Raw genomic sequence first — 16415 nt, forward strand, 5'->3', positions numbered from 1 at the left:
CCTGGGGCGTCCCAAAGGGAACAGCAGGAAGAGGCTGGAAGGGCGCGCGGGAGGGGATTCCAGGGGAGGGAGGGACAACAACGGACTAGGGGAAGAGGGTGCCTAGTCCCCCTCCTGTGGCTGCACACACCCCGCCGCCACCAGGGCAAGAGGCGCAGCTCAGTTCGATTTCTAGGCAGACCTAAGGCTGCTGCTGGGCCGGTGTGCCCACATCTGAGCCCCGCTGGGTGCCCCATGCTTTCTACCCAGGCAGAGCCTGCTGATTGTGGGGCCGGGGTCCACGTCGGAGACAGGTTTCTTCAGATGCCCCCTCTCCCTCCGATGGCCACAGGAGTTTCAGGCCCCTGGCCTGTCCTTGGGCACGGCAGTGACAAAGAAGGCTGGGCCCTCTCTGGGCCGACGGAAAGAGCGCTCAGCCTCTCCGGCGACCTGGAGCTGGTGTCCAGCCTGTTACGCGCACTGAGAAGTGGCCAGAACTCCCAGCTCCAACCGCCTGAAAAGCAGAGCAGATGCCGTGGGCGCCAGGGACCCTGCCCTCTGCGCCGCCCGGCCTGGGTGAGCGCGCTCCGTGCGGCTCCCCGACCTGGTTTCGAGGAACCGGGAGGGTAGCTGGGAATCCCGCAGCGGCCCTGATTTGGTTCCCAGGCGCCCGGCCCGCCCAAAGGAGATCTGTGCGACGCGGACAGAAGCCCAAGGGACGACCTGGAGATGTCCCAGGCTCTTTCCTGCCACGAGAAATAAGGCCCTTCTGGTTTTAAAAGAAGAAGAAGAAAAAGAAAAGGTTTCTGGGCTCAAGTGTCGCAGGGCAGCCTCTTCCCGCCGGGCCTGGGGTAGCTCTTCCTTTTTTGTGAATTGGTGGCGTGTGTACGTTAATATTTTAATTAATCGGGAAAATCGAAGTCCGATTTACGTTATCTGGGGAGCCCCTACACGCTACTTGGAAGGGGTGAGAGAAAGGATGTGCTGGAAAGCAATCTATTTTGCTGGTGTTGGGGGTTAATGACTATTGCCAAAGATAAGTGAATTATCAAAGCTGTTGCGCCAGTCCCATCTCAAAATCCATTACGGGGCCGGCCGTCTAATTAAATACGTAAGTATAATAAAATCATATTTTATGACTATTTGAGGGTAATGAGATTAGTCTTTAGAAGCGATCGCCACATATTAAAAATGCCACTGTCTATAGAATGTTAATAACCTTAAATCAAAGTGTATGGAAACTCCTCACGATAAATTAAAAGAAAATTTCTGTATTCCTAATAAGCCCGGCGTTTTCCACTCACAGCAGACCCCCATGCAAGAGGCAACACTTTTCTCCTGGAAAGACAACACAGAATAAAGTTGGCCATGGGTGGAGGGTGAGGTTGAGAGACGCTTTGTCTCTGTGTGTTCCAAGGCTTGGGGGCTCACACAGGGTGATCGACAAGGCCAGCATCAATGACAGAATATGCTAAGTGCCTTTTTAGGCAGAGATGAAGTTGGGAAAGGAATACAATACTTGCTTTGTACCACACTTCCTAAAGTGTCCAGCCTGGGCTGTAGGTGCCCGTCCTTGCGCTAAGGCAAGTGTCATGCTTAAAATCATTTACAGTATCTTTAATTCAGATTACACGCGCCAAGGCGATTTAAATCTGATTACCAAATTAGAAGGTTTAAAAACAAATCCTTCTAAATCTGATACTGTTGACTAAAGAGGGGGAGAAAAAGTTCCATAAGCCCATCACATAAGGTAACGATCCTGCCCCAGAAAGAAAGGGGGTTTTAAACCTTTTTGACAACAAATGCAGCTGCCCCGCTATTTTGGACGATATTAAGCGAAAATGAATGCAAATCTGTGTTCGGCAGCCATCTGGCCCGAAATGGGGGAATCAGCTGTCTCACAACAGGCTCGGAGGCTGAATCCATTTCAGCTCATTTTCTACATCATCTGGTCGCGCACCCAAAGCGTGGAAAATACGGTCTTTATCATTCACCAACTTTATCTTTTTTGTCACTCTACGGCTGGCTCTGAGCTGTGAGCACAAGGTCCCGCCGTCCAGGCAGGGTCTCCACCCTAGCCTGCTGCAGTGGAGCCTGGGTGGGCAGCCCCCACCCCGTGCCACCCCCAGATTTTCGATTTGATGAGCAGCGAGGGACTGAGCACCTAAAGGCAGACGGTGGGGGAGGGGCTGCCGGTCAAAATCCCTAGAGCTTTCCAAGGTGCTGGGAGCACCTCCCTCAGGAGCCCCGCCCCACGCCTCGCTCTTTTTAGGAGAGCTAAGCAGCCAGAATCCAAGAGGGGAATACGGAAAGAACTGACTAGTACTTTGGAAGTTGCGCCAACCTGCGCCGGCCAGTGACCTAACCCATTCTCCTAGGCAGCACCTAAGAGTCAGATGGGCGTCCCGGGACCCGGGTGGGAAGGACCCGACCTTTACCGTAGGCCCTGCGGGCCGGGGTTGCAGCAGCGATCACTCCGGGCCCCGCGCCCAACGCGATTTGCACGGGTGGCCCTAGAGCTGCCGCTGCCGCCGCCGCCGCCGCCGCCTCCTTGGAGGGTGGGAAGTATTCCTTTTGTGCGGATTTACGGGGAGAGGCTTCAATGAGCCCCCTCACATTTGCATTTAAATAGCAGCATCAAGCGCTTCGCGTGCCACACACCAGTGGGCTCCCAGATGTCAAGCCGGAGTCAGTCAGATGGCCAGTGCCCAGCTGTCCTCCCTACGTCGTGCCGGAGCAGGCAGTGACCTTAAAGAGACAGCGCTCATCGGCCTGGAGCCCGACTCCGGGTGCCGCGTGAAAGGCAGCCCTTGAGCCACTGTATTTGGGCATCACCTGAAATCTGGAGGATGGTCCTCCAATCTCTCAGGACCTGCATCCATGCCCACTTGGTGCTGAGTGTCCTAGCCGCTGCGCTCCACTAGGTCCTCGTCCCCTGCCCACCTACGCAGTGTGCGCCAGGAAGACACCTCCCATACCACTCCATTCTCTGCCCTCACTTCGGAGTGGAGCAGGGCCTGGAAAGGGGGAGGCCTGGCCTGGTTCTGACCTCAGATCCAACCCCTTGAATTTTTCACCAAATTGTATCCCGGGGCACTGGGGATACAGGGCATCAGGTGCCGCAGAAACAGCACCTGCCCGTTGTCCAGGGCACCCTGTCTGTACCCTTTCTTGCTAGATTCGCAGCCCAGGGCACCCATCAAGCTCCCAACCATCCTTCCAAAAGTAGTAATTCCATTTCCGGCCAGCCCCAGCCAGAAATTCCTCGAAGCAGAAAGCCTTGAAGTATCAGAGGGTACACAAGCTCCAATGGGAGCTGCGCCCTCAGCGGGCGCTGGGCCACAGGCCCAAGCTACCTGGTTATGTCATTGGAGGCTTCGGTTTTTTGAAAGGGTGAGGAGCAATGAGCCAAATTCCCGCGGTTTTGTGTCCACGCCACCAAGGCTGAGTTTCAGGAGCTGCCCAACCCCATATCCTCGGTGCCCTGGGGTCAAGCTCAGACTGTTTGGGTCTCTAGGCCTCCAGCCTTCCTCCAATCTGGGGGCGGGGCGGGGGGTCAGGAGCTCATCACAGGTAGAGTCTTGTAAAGAACTCCAAAGGGAGAGTACGGCTGGCACTGTGCGGGTGTGGGGGTGGGGGTAGGAGGCCAGAAAGGTTGGTTGCGGAGCACCAAGAAGATTTCTTGCACTGTTGACAGGATGGAACTGCCACGCGCTGGCTCATGCTGACCGACCTCAGGGAGGCTAGGCGCCACGGCCTGAGTTCTACCTTATGGCACAGGGTCACTTTGGCTGGTAAATAGAGGAAGAAGACAAGTAAGAGCTCCGTACACGGCCATTGGAATCTGTTTAACTGAACAGCAAGGGAAGCTGGCCCAGGTTCCGTTCTTTCTGGGATCAGAGAATATTCCTTCGCCTCTCTCCAAGAAAAAATGCAAGCCAGTGGACCTTTGGCACTTGGAACTCAGGCCAGGCGGTGCACCCCGCCTGCCCTTGAAGGCAAATAACTGCGCATCTAGTACCTGGCACATGGGGCGCAACAACCTGCATCTCTCCCAGGCTCTAGAAGGCAGGAGGCCCGGTGGGGTTCGTGAGAAAAAAGCAAAAACTTAAGGGTGGGCTCCTGTTTTCTGTGCCGCCTCCTCCCACAATATTTATTCTGCATAGCTAAGGTTCCTGAATCCCGACCCCGGGTACAGAAGAATTCTGAGTGAAAATGTGCAGGCGCCTCCTGCAGAGGCGACCAAGTTTGACAAACAGCGCCTCCTGGGGTGGGGAAAGCGGAGTGCGGCGCAGCGGAGAGGAGAGCCAGAGCGCCCACCCGCCTCGAGACTAGTGGCCCCTTCCGCCCCTGCTGGATCCCAGGACCTGGTCCCTGACTCCTGGGCATCCAGCGCACCTAGGCCTTGCTGAATTGATCGTTTCGGGGGCGTGTAGAAACCACCACGCGCGGGCTATTCCTAATTGCTGCCCACGAGCGCTTGCTTTCTGGAGCCACCGGGAACAGGGCACGGGGTACCGGGCACCTGGCCTGTGCTGGGAGCTTCACGCGCACTCACTCGCTGGAGAGAAAGGTGCACTCCAAGTGATCCCGCCGGTTACACTAGCTCAACCATCTCCCTGGAAAGCCCCAAGACTCTTCAAATGGGGCAGAAAAGAGCCTGTGTGCGCCTGGGCTCCAGCAGCGTGCGAAATGAGAAGGCAAACAGTTAATTATTGTCTCTCTGCCCTTACTTTTTCCCTGGCTCCTTCAGTCACTTTGGCTGACCCTACAGTTCTGAGTGAGCCCTGGGGGCTCTTCAGCCACACCAAGAATCCCAACTCAAACATGAGCAAGCTTGAGTTTCTCCCATCGCACCTTACAACCTTAAAGGTCGCCTCTCCGGAAAAAAAAAAAAAAAAAAATGCTCTGGAGAAGATACCGACCGAGCTCTGAAAGACAGCTGGTGCGTGGTGGGGTCTCTCAGACTCGAAAAGGAGCAGCGGTTTAGCAACAAGCTGGGATTTCCCTAGCTGCGTTCAGCGGCGTCTTGAAGGCGGTCCTGCAGGATGCGCCAGAACGAGCGCCTGGGACACGAAGTCCACGCTGCCCGCCCGCGCCAATTTACAAAGCAAACTTTCCCCAGAGAAGTTTCTGGATCGAACAGCGCGCAAAGTGCACCAATCAACACTTAAACAGAACCAAACTGTACAAACACGGATCGATCAGATAATTTCAGATATTATAATTGGCTTTAATTAAACACACTGCGTTCTAATTAACTCTGAAATTTTAGCATGCTTTGGGACACTGGTGTCTGATTTGATATTGTCAGTCCAGATGTCCTAATAAAATTCAATCCTCCACTCAAGACTTCAATACTCACTAAGAACAAAATGCAAATTAAATGTAAAACCTAAAGTATCGCCAAAGGTATAATCAAGAAAGGTGTCTCAAAACTTTTCACTTTTTATTACGCAGTAGTTTAAAAATGCAGATTACATCCTAACAAGACTTCTCCAGCATGCTATAAATCTTAACCCTTTCCTGGACCGTGATGGGTGCCGTGTTCTGGCTGGAAGAGCCAGACCCTCTAAAGTTTGCTAACAGAATTTCGTATTGAACACGGGTTCGCGAACAGGTTAAAGGAGTTGAGGACATGATGAGGGGGTGGACCCAGAAGGGCGACCTTTGACAGCCCTTGAGGGCCTTCTCTTCCTGGACCTTCTCTCACTCCTAGCCTCATGCGCCTAACTCAGCCGCTACACGGCTACACAGCCATCCCAGTGCGCACGCAGTTGGGTGCAGTGGGACTGAGTTAACCAGTGGGTGACCTACTCTAACGCGGGGACTTCAAAGAATGAAGCTGGGAGGAAAGAGAAAGCTCACTGCCCCTGGGCAGATATAATCAAGCCCTCCACCTGGCCTGCACACACGCTTCGGTCCACGGTCAGGGAGCTTCTAAGGGGGAGGGGGACTGGTCGGCGGCAGCGGGCAGCAACAAGGCTGCTCCTCCGGGGAAGCCAGACATGAGCCACACCACCCGTATGCCTGCGGTGACACGTTCTGCAGCGACTAGATTCTTTATCAACTCCGAGGGTCTGCTAAATTTTACAGACGAGGATGAGTCCAACTAAAAGGAAGCTATTCCCACATTAAACATGTGTATGTTTTCCATACTAATGGAGTCACTTAAAGCTGTTGCTAATTTAACTTTTTAAAAAGGCCACACTGATGTAATTTGCATTTTCTTTAGGATATTGAAATAAAGAGAAAACTGCTGGGCGGCGAGGCTGCCCAGGGCATAGCTAGGGGCCATGCAGAAATAAAAACAGATAAAGAAAAGAAGAAAGAAAGAAACCGACTTCTCTTCTAGACTATTAATAAGCAATTTGTCCCGCTGAAATTTACATTGCAAAGAGAAGAGCGCCCGCAGCCGCAGCGGCGGGGCCTGCACAGGCCGGGGCAGGGAACTCCGCTGCACTGGTGGGGGCAGCCTCTGGGCGTCCGAACTGCCCTCCCCGGCGATCTACAAGCAGCTTTGAAGTTGGAGTCCTTGCTGCCAATCGCCGACCCCCGCCCAACACACGCGGTATCTTCAGGCCACTGTCAGCAGGGGCTGCGTTTGGGGAAAGGGGGAACTGAGACTTGGGACGACACCCCCGCCCCGCCCGCGCGCGCGCACCATACACACACACACACAACTGGGTGATGGATGGGGGTGTCCTCGGGGAATGTCTCTTAGCCCGGGGACGGGTCTTGCGGACCCCCATCCCCTACAACTACTGCCCAGGCCTTAAACTAGAATGACAATAATAAGGATCATTTTGTTTTTCCTGCTTGGCAAAGCTGCCGCCCTGGTTCAAGTGAACTGCTAGTGTGGAGCTGTGTCCGACACCCCCGCCACTGCCCCGCCCGCGCGCCGCCCGGTGGAGCCGAAGCTGGCGAGCCTAGCGTGGGGCCAGGGCGCCATCTACGGGCGCCGCACGGCTCAGGCCGCCGCCGCCCTCGCCTCAGAGCCCGCTCCACCTCCCACCGCCCGCCTGGCCCGCGCTCTCCCGCGCTTGCATCGCAAGGCCTGCCACTTATCACAATTACCCGACGCTCCCGTACCTTTTTGCTTATCAAACATTACTTGCGAGTGATGCCAAGTTTTAGGCACTAGATTAAAACTTGCCAAATGAAGGCGCTCTCCTGCCTGCGATTTTTAGGCGCGAGATTAATAAAAGACACGAAATGTAAGGATAACACAATTTGATTTGTTAGTCTAACTCTGCGATTTGAGACTTGATGTCCCCAAAGACCAGGCGAGCTTTTCCCCTTTATTTATTTTTATTAAAACATCAATCTGCGCTGGAGCTGGGTGAACTCGGTTTCACCTGGAGAACATAAAATTCTCCATACCCGAGAAATAAGCACCTTTCATAAATCAATGGTATTCCTGACACATCGATCAATTTGGGGTTGTTAATCCGAAAGCAGGAGTTTTAATTGCTTCCCGCGCTCTCATCCAGGAACCGACACGCCCCCTCCTTTTCCCCGCCTCCCCCCAAGGTTCTCACTTTTGCTGGGGTTGGGGGTGGAATCGGGATCGAAAAATCCGGGTACTTCAGCTAAAGCTCCAGAAACCTCGATCTGCCCGCCACGGGGATCCTCCCTCACCTCCCCGAGATCTTGCCGAGAAGGCCGAATGGACCCACCACCCGTGCTGCTAGGCATCCTCACAGTCTTCGACTGCGGCCACCGCGCTCCCGAGCACGGTAAAAGTTCCCCGCGATGCCAGGACCTCGCGCGCCAGGGATCAGGCACCGCATCCAGTGCCCCTCACCCCGCTGCACCGCACAGCCCACCCCTGCACCCCGCGGCCGGTCCTGGAGCTCAAGTCCCACCGCCTGCGACGCGCTAAGTTCAACTTTGCGGGCGCCGAGGTCGCCATGGGGCCGCGCTGGGGCAGGAGGCCCCGACGGGATCGCGCGGACTCGCGCGCTTACCAGAATCACTGAGCCGCTCCTCCGACGGGCGTGGCGGGCGCCGGGGCGGTGAGGTGTCGGCGTCGCCTGCGGCAGGCTGGAGGTGTGTGGCTCCGCGCCTCCCCACGTTCCCACCTCCCGCCCTCCGGGGAGAGCCCACGGGCCGGGCCGCGAGAGCGCCAGTACGCACGCGCCGCGCTGCTTTCCACCGCGGGAGGTGGCGGCAACGCGACGGGCGGGGGGGGGGCCGAGCAGGGCGCTAGGAGGTGCCGGAGGCGACCCTGCAGCCCGCCCGCTGAGGTGCCCCGGGGCCTCAGCTGCGTCCGCGTTAGCCGCCTGGGGGACAGGCCTCGGGGGAGCCCGCAGGGCCACAAACGGGGCCCCTCTGCCTGGAGGACTCTTTGCAAAGGTTGACGCGGCTCCTTCCTGCAGGGCCCTAAGGGCAGCAGTAACCCGCCTTGACCCAGAGAGTGCATGGGGCCCGGAGCAAGCACCAAGCAGGTGGACACTTCTGCACTGGAAGTCTGGAAGTGGATCTCAGGACCCGAGTTGCTAGAAGCAGTCGATGTAGACGCGTGCTCGCTCTCCCTCAGGCAGAAGATGGGTCGGGGTCTCCTGCTCTCTTAGTGTAGGTGAAGACAGCTCCCAGCCAACTACTGCTAATTTAATGAAATGCACTGCTGAACGGTTAGAGAGTCAAGAGGTTGTCCATAAAGAAAGCAAAGACCAGGATTCCTTGGAAAGCCACCAGGGAAGAAAAATACCTGGCCAGCTCCAAGGTAGCCCGGCTTCCAGGGCCATTTCTGCCTCTGGGGCCTCAGCTGCCCTTTGGGGGCCAGACAACCCTCACCACTCCCTCCTCCCTCCACCACTGATGTCACTCAGCAATCGACAAAGGTAGAAACTTTATTAGACACCTGCAGCTACGTCTCCAAGAAAAGGGGTCCAGCATCCCTGACCTGTGGGTCTGCCCTGAGGTTGGGCTGGAAGACAGCTCAGATACTTGGCTCCCCTTCCTCTCCCTAATGGATCCTTCAGCAGGAAATCGGAGCTAATTTCTGCCTGCTCTTTTCAACCCAAAATACAACAGACCTCTGAATAAACAGTTTGGGGCACCCGGGTTGATCTTTAATGGAAGCTCACACTTGTTCCTTGGTTGCCTTAACCCCCTAACTCTGGCCCCCAGACTCGTCCTCTACTCTTTATTTCAGCCTTTTATAGTGGGAGTTGGTTGTGCTGAATCATGAAATCTTACTGGAAGAGAAAAGTTATTTTGGGCCATTTATTTAGTAAAAAGCACTCTAGAGAATGCAACCCAGAAAAGTGCTTTATTATGATAGCTTAATGTAAGACGAGAACTAAATAACGAATATTTCCCCTTTGTCATCTTCACTTGGGAATCATTTTTAATGCAAGCCAGCATGAAGCCATTTAGGCAATATACAATATTTTAAGACATAAAATTACCCATGTTTTTAATAGCAGCCAACATGTATTGAATGTTATGTGCCAAGCATCTAAGACAGACCCAAGTTCTCAGGAAATGTCAGGGGCATGGCCTGTCACACTCCCAAGAGGTTGGGGCTCCAAGCCCATTATCTTGTGATCCAATGGCTCTGCCTGTGGCTTCAGAGGCCATGGAAGGGGGTGGGGTGTTCTTTTACTGTCTCCAAGTTTTAGTTTGTTTTTTTTTTTAAGCACACATTTATTATTTGTGTGTGTTTGTGTTGTGTGTGTGTGTGTGTGTGTGTGTGTGTGTGTGTGTGTGTGTTTTGGCATCTGTGTGCCATAGTATGCATAAAGAGAATAGAAGACAACTTGCTGGAGCCGATTGTTTCCACCTGCCATGTGGGTGCCAAGGATGGATCTCAGGTCATCAGTCAGGATTGGTGGCATCTTGCTGGTCCCTCTAAACTTCTCTGCAGGAGTTTGAGAGATGGTACAGAATAACCAGTGAAACTCAGTCCCCCCTCATGGTGAATTAAGGACATTTCCTTCCCAACCCTCCTGCTTCCTGCCTCTCCACACCTAGCCTGGCCACCCCTCTGTTCAGTCTTTCCCCCACCACTCTTGGGCTCTGTAGTCCTTGGGCTCTTCTATAAACTGACCCTACCCTGTTTTCCTTAGTGCCTAGAAAAGGAAGCCACAGCTATACTCTTGGCTGGTCCTCAAGTAATACTGCTGTCCAACAAGCCACGTGGACAGTGACCTCTACTTGCTCTCCTCTCCCATACCCCCCCCCCAGACGTGTTGGTCACTTGGGCGCATAAGGGAGACCACAGATTCCTCTTCAAGTGCAAACAAGCACTAAGGTGTCTGTTAATCCCTGTAAAGTGGACACAGTAATTATTGCCCCTCCTCCTTGCTCATGAATATTCAATTATTCCATGAAGGCCTGTGAGCTGTGGCAGTCTTGAGCAAGGCTGTGCCCTCAAGGAGTTTGCAATTTAGAGGAATCCTTGTTATTACGTACAGATAAAAGAAAGGTGCTTTTGTATTAGGAAGGACTTCACAAGAACTGACAGGTTAAGCCTAATTCTCTCAGGCATGTCAAAATCAATGTTCCTGTCATCTGTCATTGTTCGAATGTGTATACTTTGTCATTGGCCACTGGACCTAGAAGCAGACACTCCAGATGTCAATATTCAAACTTGCTTCAATATTTGCTTAGAACTCTTTACCTGTGAGAAGCAAGTCTGCCCTGTAGCCACTATCTCAGCATCAAGTGTGTGATCGCCGAGAGGAGGTGGGGACTGGGTGCCTAGCAACAGCTCACAGGAGGCCAAGGACTCAGAGGAAACACTGGCACCCAGTCTAGAAGTGAGAACGCCATCTCTGGGACTTTTCAGAAACAGTATGGGGCAGTATTTATGCTGTCTGCAATTTGTCTCATCCTGTGGAAGCCTAGCTTCAGGAGGTCTGTCCTGCTTGGTGGCCCTTTCTATCTGTCAGCTCACACATGTGGGCTTCTGCTGAAAAACTTGCTTATATTAAAGTATGGAGTTCAGTTTTTTAATGTACTTATTAGTCATTTTCAAACACAGGTAAAATTAAACAGAATGCGTCATAGACCTTGCCCCCACTCCCAGACACAGCGATGTGTTTGACCATCTTGCAACCACCCAACACACAGTTTCCGTGTGTGTGTGTGTGTGTGTGTGTGTGTGTGTGTGTGTACATATATGTGTGTGTATATATATATATATATGCCTAATTTGTACTCATGAGTATAAAGCCATCCACTGAAGTGTGGTCAACCTACCAGTGGTCAACCAACCACTCTGAAGGAAAATGGACTCTCCCTCCCCCTAGAGGCTACCAACTGTCAATAGTTAGGCTCAGTTAGGCTTTGGGGCTCATGAGCACCTCCCCCATCCATGTTGGAAGATTGACTGGATTGCTCTTGTGCAGGTCTTATGCAGGCAACCACAGCTGTTATGAGTTCATGACTACAGTGGTCCTGCCATGTCCAAAAGACATTGCTTCACTCTGGTCCTCCCTCACCACTGACTCTTACAATCTTTCAGTTCTCTCTTTTTCTAAGGATCCTGAGGACCAGGAGGGGTGATATCGAGGTCAAATTTGGTTTTATCCATCTGTTTGTGACAGGGTTTCATGTAGCTAGCCTGAGGTGACACTACCCAGTAGTCAGGGTTGAGACTGAACGCCTAACCCTCCTGCTTCCACCTCTGCAGTGCTGGAATTACAGGCATGCATCACCACACTTGGTTTATACAGTGCTGGGGACCAAACCCAGGGCTTCCTGCATGCTAGGCAAGTGCTCTACCAAGTGAGCTCTATTCTCATCCTGAAATGCCCATGTCTTGAAAGCAGCATCAGCCCTAGATTCCCCTTCCACTTCACCTGGTCCATTCTTTCCCAGACAAAGAAGTCCTTCAGAAGGCAACTTCTCTTGGCTTCTGGAGAGCGTGGCCTTTGGTCTAGAGACATACCTGTCTGCCTGGACCATATAGACCCTTGGTTCCTAAAGGCCCTCTCTGTGCCCGGAGGTTAGAAACTATGCCTCACCTGACTCTGACACCTGCTCAGTTGGCCACCTGCCACTGCCCATGCACTGATAGATGTGATCCTGTGGGCTGGTGGCAACCCAATGCATATCTCCCATACATTCTGCCTGTAGAGCACCACATTCTTTACCCTGGCCTGCAATATCAAAGAGAGGGTATGTGTTATGAAGAAAGTCCCTTGGGCAGGACACCAGAGGGAACAATGGACCTCAATCACACTCTCTAAACCCAGATTTTCCCAAAGGCCAATCATAGTGGTCTTGTCTGCCAAAGAGGCAGAAATCCAGAAGTGTCCACTAGAAGACTGCAGGGTGAGAACTCTGAAGCAAGATGTCCTGGGAAAACAAAAGCATGGCTGACTATGGCAGGCGTGTGGGGAGACGTCTATGGAAGTCTCTCTGCGTGAAAGCTGTGCAAGTGAGACCAGGAATGAGGTGGCCCACTAACAGATCTATATGTGAGGGAGGTATGCCCACCACCTTGAGACTGGGACTCTGAGCCCCCAGATCATGCCCACGGGCCTTTCTTGGGCCTAGCTCTCACAGTTGGTTTCATCTGTCTGGCTTGAAGGGAGATATCATAGGGCCAGCATGGTACCCACTGACCAAGACTGCCAACATCCACTTCAGCCCTCTCATCCAAGAACTGCCGTGTAGCAGAACAGTCCTAGAGTCCACTCTCAGCTGCTGGAGACATGGAGCTGAGCACAGCTATGCTTTGCTTATGTCCATTTTACATTCAACATTGAGGGGATTGAGGGCGGCAAAGACATCTTTGTGGGAACAGAGTGAGCCTGTATGTGAGTACCCAGGGAAAGGGCTAAGATTCAAAACTCCACTGAGGATGCGAACCGATCATCGCTTGTTTTTCTTCTGTGGGGCGTCATCACTTGAATTTCATTCTGAGCCTGACTTCCCATGTAATCAAGGAAATGAAACTGTTTCCCTCCATTTAGGAGCAAGAAAAAAAAAGGGGCAAAGAAAAAAGAGAGTGGGAAGGGACAGGGGAGAATGGAAGCAGGGGAGCAATGGAGAAAGGGAAGGGGAAGAAAAGGGGAGAGAGGGGAAAGGGGCGGGGAGAAAGAGATGGATGAAGGAAGAGAAGGAGAGGAGAGATGGGGGGGAGGGAAGAAGAGAGGAAGGTAGGAGAGGAAATGAGGCAGGACCTTAACCTAGGCAAAGAGGGGGAGTCTACTGAGCTTCTGGCTCTATGGATCTATGTGGCTCAACTCTCCCTGCCCTTGGTCCTTAGGTTCCTACCTGTTGCAGCAAAGTGTCCTGGGAAGGAGTAAAGTAGACCCAGGTGAGGGGCATGCTGTTCCTCTGTGTAGATCGGAGCCATTGTCACACCTGAACAAGATGTTTGATGGGAGCTTGAGGTCTTCTGTGCCAGCTCCAACCCTGGGCACTTTTCTGTTTGCAGGGTCTGTCTGGGACTTCCTGAGAGATACGGACAGAGGCAATAAGAGAACAGAAAGCTCATTTCCCAGCCCAGTGCCTTCCTGCCTGGACTGGAACAGAGGAAGGCTCTCCAGCCAGTCACAGAGACTCTAACATTGGCATACCTCTGCAAATTAGGAGCACTGTTCCAAGCTCCTAGGCCTGAGCAAAAGGTGTAGGCCAGAGTGGGACCAACCTGAGACCCACCCCACTGTTGTCTGCTCTACCTGCAGCCTGGGAGTGAAAGAGATGGGCACAGTCAATATCAGCAGAGCCTTCCAGTCCACCCAGATATCTAAGTGAGCCCATCTGGGGAAAAAACATCCCCCATCCACTGGGGTGTGTGCGTGTGTGTGTGTGTGTGTGTGTGTGTGTGTGTGTGTGTGTGTGTGTATTGGGGAGTATTAGGACGCATAACCTTGTCATAGACAGCTGAACACAGACAACTTCAGCATGGGCCATTGGTGTAAATGACCCAGCTGCACCAAGCGGTATAGGCTTAGACACCCGACTCAGTGCCCACCGGCTGAGGACTACCCCGTAAGACAGCTGCCTGGGCACTTGCAAAGCTCATTCCACCTGGGCAGAATGGATGCAGGAGAGCACAGATGCTGACTGCTGGAGTCACACTGATGTCAGGGCAGGACGCCCCAGTGTAAGGGAACTTCAGAAACCTGCAGAGCACTAGCTCTCCTCTATGCACCTGAACTATAGAACCCACAGGGAGAATGAGTTGGGAGGGCGGGCAGGATGTGAGTGTGCTATTTCTAAGAATGAAGTTGTGTGTACAACCAGTTTGTATTGTCTTTTATTTCTTTACTTAGTTTCAGTCAAGGTCTTCCCTATCTCAGCTGTCCTCAATCTTGCTATGTAGCCAAGGATGACTTTGAACTTCTGATACTCCTGTCTCCTCCTCCTCCCAAGTGTGGGTGCTGGGGTTACAGGTGCACACCACTGTGTCCAATATGCTGATATGCATTGTCTATAATTTAAAATAATTTAAAGAGAATTACTCAACGTGTAAAGAAGGCTTCCTGATGCTTTGATAACCTGGAACTTTTCCAGAAATTCCTGATGCTTTGATAATCTGGAATTTTGGCAAGCGTGCTTTGCTTGGCAAAGACCTCAGATACCCAAGACTGGGAAAGCAGGCTGGATTTCTAGTCTTGAGTGATAACACGCTAACTGGAGTGGAAGAGTTAAGTGTATTCTCCCCTCATCCCTGCATTTACACCAAGTGCTGTGGATATCAATCGATCTGTATGCTGTGAATGTGCTGCTCTGATTTGGTTGATAAATAAAATGCTGATTGGCCAGTAGCCAGGCAGGAAGTATAGTATTGGTGGGATAAGAGAGAGGAGAATTCTGGAAAGAGGAAGGCTGAATCAAGAGACGCTGCCAGACGCTGCCGTCATGAGAAGTAAGATGTAAAGTACCAGTTAGCCACAAGCCACGTGGCAACTTGTAGATTAATAGAAATGGGTTAATTTAAGATATAAGAACTAGATAGCAAGAAGCCTGCCACGGCCATGCAGTTTATAAGTAATATAAGTCTCTGTGTGTTTACTTGGGTCTGAGTGGCTGTGGGCCCCAGAGGGACTGGAGAAATCTCCAGCTAGAGCCAAAAATAAAGACTTTCATCACCCCTGACCTGAAGGATGTGGCTGGTTCCCTGGGTAAGGAAGATGACTTCTCAGGGAAAGGCTCACACTGGGTGAAACTTGGGAACAGAAGCACCTGCTCATTGCTGTCTACATCACTGCTTTTCCAGCTTCTAAGCCCTGGGAAACGGAGTAAGAAGAAGAGAGGCCATGCAGCAGATGACAGAGAAGGAATGCAACAGCTGTGGTCCTGGAAACTGAGCAAACCCAAACTACAGAACTTCTGCACCAAGCATCGGTCCCCGTCCAGGGCAGATATGGGACATGGGGGCCACCAGGAGTGTCATGTACAGCTTAGCTTAGCTGCTGTGTGAAGCATGCTTCCTGTGCAGCTAGGTTTTGCTTTTCTTCTGAGAGTGTCTTCTCAGTTCGAAACAATATATTTTCATATGTAAATGCTGCCAGCAAGAAGGAAAGAAATCATATTGAAAAACATAAACCATAAACTCCTTGTATTTATTTTTAAAAATTATATTTGTTTATCTGTGTGAGAGAGACTTAAGGACCATAGCAGGCATGTGGAGATCAGAGGACAACTTGCAGAAGTTGGTTCTCTCCTTCCACAATGTGGATTCCAGGGATTGAACTCAGGTCATCAGATTTGGCAGCAAGCACCTTTACCTTCTGAGCCATCTCTCTGGCCCACTTCTCAAATTTAATGTTCAGATGATGAGAAACTTGGTATCCTCTTTCACTTTGTGAATTATGTCACTAGTCTGGGCTTCATCTGAGAGATGACACAGATGCTCTCCTCTGAAAGTTCTATGTGGTACTGGGTTGTCACTCAGCCAATTTGGATTCTGAAAATGTCCCCTAGACTCCAGTCTCTTTTTGTTAAGAATGGAATTAACTAATTAAGAATGGACTTAGCAGGCCGGGCGGTGGTGGCGCACACCTTTAGTCCCAGCACTCTGGAGGCAGAGGCAGGTGGATCTCTGTGAGTTCAAGGCCAACCTGGGCTACCAAGTGAGTTCCAGGAAAGGCACAAAGCTACACAGAGAAACCCTGTCTCGAAAAACCAAAAAAAAAAAAAAAGAATGGACTTAGCATCTGGAATCTGCTTACTAATCAGCTAGCCTTAAAATAGAGATATAGTCCTAGGCTCTCCAGATGTGCCTGTATAATTTCAGGATTCTTTTTTTTCAATATTTTTCTTTTTTTTTATTAAAAAAATGTTTTTATTCATTTTATATACCAACCACAGATCCACCTCTCATCCTTCCTCCAACTCCCCCCACCCCATTAAGTTCCTTGCAGCATCCCTGGAGCCAGTACAAGTTTCAAGAATGCCCATCCCTCCCACTGGGGCTGCACCTCTGCTACAAGGCATGGCAGCCTTGCTGGACCATATTCCTGACT

Source organism: Peromyscus maniculatus, chromosome 1 (genome assembly GCF_049852395.1).
Source record: "Peromyscus maniculatus bairdii isolate BWxNUB_F1_BW_parent chromosome 1, HU_Pman_BW_mat_3.1, whole genome shotgun sequence".
Lineage (NCBI taxonomy): Eukaryota > Metazoa > Chordata > Mammalia > Rodentia > Cricetidae > Peromyscus > Peromyscus maniculatus.